Source organism: Chlorocebus sabaeus, chromosome 13, assembly GCF_047675955.1.
Source record: "Chlorocebus sabaeus isolate Y175 chromosome 13, mChlSab1.0.hap1, whole genome shotgun sequence".
NCBI lineage: Eukaryota > Metazoa > Chordata > Mammalia > Primates > Cercopithecidae > Chlorocebus > Chlorocebus sabaeus.
In genome coordinates this window covers 89,171,151-89,175,480 of record NC_132916.1, presented here as the reverse complement: position 1 = coordinate 89,175,480, position 4,330 = coordinate 89,171,151, and the positions used below count along the sequence as shown (strand labels likewise).

General features: G+C 34.5%; 1 pseudogene across 1 annotated transcript; it reads right to left on the bottom strand.

Moving 5' to 3' along the window:
* Positions 1-258: 258 nt before the first annotated feature.
* LOC119625126 (acylphosphatase-1 pseudogene) lies at positions 259-825 on the bottom strand (annotated as a pseudogene). Its single transcript, XR_012095148.1, has one exon. The product of XR_012095148.1 is annotated as an acylphosphatase-1 pseudogene (transcript).
* Positions 826-4,330: the final 3,505 nt, after the last annotated feature.

The window sequence follows — 4,330 nt, the reverse complement described above, 5'->3', positions numbered from 1 at the left end:
CAGAACTTTTAATCTTCCCTCACCGAAAACAAAATATAACCATCTTACTCCTTCTTCACTTCCCCCCATTTTAGCAAATGATACGAAGAACTATCCAATTTTTCAAGCCAGAAACTTGCAAAATAATTCTGAATTCATCTATCTCCTTTAGCTCTCATAGCCATTTCATGCTAGGAAAAAAAGAAAAAGTGTATATATATATATATATATATATATATATATATATATATACACACACACACACACATATATATATATGGTTCTAAAGTTTTTATTGATTAGATTTGTGTACAGCTGTAATCCTTCCATCATACAGGTAATATATAATAACATTCAAATATCTGACACTAAAATAACTTATTGACTAATACTAATATTAACACACAATAGTTCTATCTCTATTAACAAGAAAAACCAAACCACTGAGTTTATCTTAGAAAACTTAAATTCAGGCCATTCTTTTATAATTTGGAAGTCTGAGTAATCCAGCTTTAAGATAACTTTCTCATTGTTGAAGTTTGCTTTGTCGATGTGTGATTTGAGACTTCCCCTTGTTTCAAGCCATTCCTGCATATGATGCTCCTTGAAGATGGGACCTTGCAATCGTCCTTGCACTGTGCTCCGGTCAGCGTTCTGGACCCAGCCTACCAATCCCAGCTTTTTACCCTCAGCCTGAGTATGCTTATGGAAAAACACCCCTTGCACCTTCCCAAAAATTTCGTAACCCACTGATATCAGGGTGTCTCCTTCTGCCATGCTCAAACCCTCCTTGTCTTCCCCACTGGCCGCCAGGATTACTCTGGGACCACCAGACCAACGGCTCACTAGCAGCCTATACTTTTTATCTTCAAAACAGATGACTCTTCTACTTGCTTCTCTGTGCATCTCACAGAGAATGTCACCAACCTAGTCCAAGCTGTGATCATCCCTAACTCATGTTTCTAAATCACATCATAGGGGACAGATCTTTTATAATTTTGACTTTCTATCAATAGCTTTCCCATGTTTAAAGGAAAAGCCATCCTCTTTGCCATGATCTACAAGGCCCTGCATGATCAGTTCCAGGGCTAGTCTTTCGCTGTTTCACACACTACTTTTTCCAACCTTCCTGTGCTCCAGCCACACTGACCTTTATCATTTCCTCAAACACATCTTTCTGACCTTAGGGCATTTGGCTTACTACTCTTCATCACTCTCTCATGGCTGGCCCTTTCTTATTCCTTCCATCTTAACTGACATGTCTCTTCCTCAGGGAGGAGTTCCCTGTTCACCCAATCCAGAGTTGTACTTCCCTGTTATTCTCTATCACAACACCCTGTCTTTTTTACTTTACAGCACTTCTCATACTTCATGAGCGCAGAGACCATGTCTGTCTCATTCACCACTGTGTACACAGTCCCAGAATCATGCCTGGAGCACAGTAGGTACTTAATAAATGTTGAATGAAGGACAAGTTGGTATTGATGTCTCCTTGTGTCATGAAAAAATGTTTGCAAACATCCAAGATCACGTATTGTTTTAAAAAAATAAACATTTTTCTAAAACAACAGCTGGAAAAAATAATAAAATTAAAGAATTAAATCTTATTACCCGTTTTACTTGTACGTAAACTTGGTTACATATTTCCAAGGAGGAAAAAAAAGATTCTAAGAAATAATTAAAAGTAGAACTAAAATAGTAGCAATTTTTTGAAAACCACACATTTCATGCATCAAATATTTTTTGAATGAAAGGGATAACATTTGAGTCTCTTTGTGTCCTAGATACTGTCCTAGACATGTTCTTTATCTCACAACACTCATCCTCACAATCATCCTGTATCTTAGAAATCATTGTGCCTAATTAATAGATGAGAAAACTGAAGCTCAGAACTGTCCAGTGACTGGCCTGAGATTATACAACTAATTAGGGCAGAAGCAGAATTCAAATTCAGCTGCCAATTATGTTGCAGATACCATCTGAAAAAAAATCTACCTTTTTCTAATCATAATATTTTAAAAGTGAATAAATGCCAATGCCATTTAACCAAAACTTAAAACATTGACTGAGAAAATGTTTTTACTTTGGCCTACACCATGAAAAGAGAAAGGGAAATATACTTTTTGGGCACTTTGGCAAGCACAGTGCAGAACCCGTAACAGGTCAATGACTGTTCATCATTTCAAAGATTTCTCAAATTTTAGTTATGGGTTTCTCTGTCCTAAGGTAAACATTCTTTCCATTAAACCTATAATTTTATTTTTCCTTGCATGAATTCCCTTAATTATTAGTTTCTTTAGTAATAACATTCAGTGTTTTAATGACAGTTAGTACCTATTAGCATTTTTGTAAGATTTTTCAATGGCAAATATACCACCTATATCTTTATAAGTTCGTCTTCCAGTAGCCATTGAATGTATGATGGAAATAATCTATTATTTTCCTGAAGCTGAGTTTTTATTTCCTATTCTTGTTTAGTGAGTTCAAATATGCATGTAAAGTATACACATCTGACTGCCCAAGATGGGTGCATCTTCCTGGTATTTCAATATTCTGAGGAAAAGCTGTCATCAATAACCCATTATGAATTAATTATTCCATCTTTTTTAATCTCCTCACAGTTCCTGAAACATGGTGGCACTTAAATATTATTTGTTGAATGAATGAATAAATGTATAAATGACCAAGTGAATGCACATGAGCAGATGGAAGATGTGCACGGATTTTTAATTTGAATATCAAACTCTCCTGTTCAGCCAGAGGCTATCAATTTTTTTAGGAAGTTGTCCCTTTTTCACATTCTTAATATTTTATCATTTAATGCTTAAACCAATTTTTATCTTATAGCTTCATATCCACTATAAAAACACTTCTTATTTATTATAGAAAAAAAGAAAATATATGTAAGAGACAGAAAATAGAAATGATCAATAATGTCCTTCTTCTCCCACACATAGCCAAATAATCTACAAATTAAAAAATAGCACTCAGTACTAAAAAATAGTATTCAGTATTTAAGAAGAATGACAAATTGTTTCTTATCTAAAAATACAATATTAAACATACAACAAACAATTAAAATGCTCCTTTTGCTTTCCAGTTTGGTATTTGTTAATCCCTTATTTGCAATAATATTTGCTGTGTTCTATTTATAACTTAAAATGCATCATATACTGAGATAGGTTTTTTGCAGACATGGCACTGTGTGCTCTTCATAAGGACCTTTAAAGGAGGTACCATTCTCAACTATTTTTTACAGTGAGGAAACAAAGGCTTAGGAAGGTTAAACAAAGGCTTAGAAAAGTTAAACAATATAGAAGTAATTCAATTCTGACATGAGATGCAGCTGGGATTCTAGCTTAGGCTAGTCAGACTCTAAAATCTATACTATTTCCCCACAGTACTCGGCTGTCTATATTGGGTAGAACTACAGGATATTGCCAATATTCAACCATTTTAGACATTAAAAATGGAAAGTTTATCTTATTCTATTTAACATAAATATAATTCCTTTCTGTTATTACTCTAAAATCAAGTTCCATGACTTGCACAGGCATCAAAATGTCAGGTTAAAAGCAGGTATGAGACGATGGGGGTTCAAATCCTGACTTCCCAAGTGGCTAGCTGTAAGACCCTCAGCAAATCATCTTCACTACAGGATTATTTTTCTGTTGAAAAAAATAGCATTGCCCTTCCCTGCATACTTCATAGGAATTCACTAAGAGAAAAATAGAATATATAAAACTGTAAAGGATATAAAACATAAAGTGATTATTATAAACAAACCTAAATAAGGAAAATCCAACAAGCCACACTCCTAAGTAACAAATGTGAAAGAGGAGAATTAGAAACCAGTGTATAAGGCCCTAAAGAGCCCTCTACAGTGCTGTTTGCTCAGTTTTTGATGAGTGTCAAGGCCAAAACCAATCCTTCAAAACTCTGTGGCTAGTGATTCTGATAGTAAGAATCAATAACCTAAATGTCAACCAGATGATTCAAAATGTTTACACAAAAAATTGGCTTTATATGCAAAACCTCATCCCCATTCCTGGAAAAGAGCTCAAAGCTGTGTAAGAAATTGTTATTGGTATACTATGTAAAAGCCCTAATTGAGATTTCAAGAAGCTCCGAGCATTCTGGGCATCCTACATAAATCCAAAGAGAAAGAAATATTTCCACTGGCAAAATATCAAATCCCAAGAACATGTGCCTAACCTGGAACAGGCTTCTTTAACAAGGACTTAGAACTCTGAGCTGTCCTTGAGGATTCATCTTTTTCTTTTCTTTTCTTTTTTCCTTTTCTTCTCTTTTTTTCTTTTCTTTTCTTTTTAAAACAAAGTCTTACTCTGTC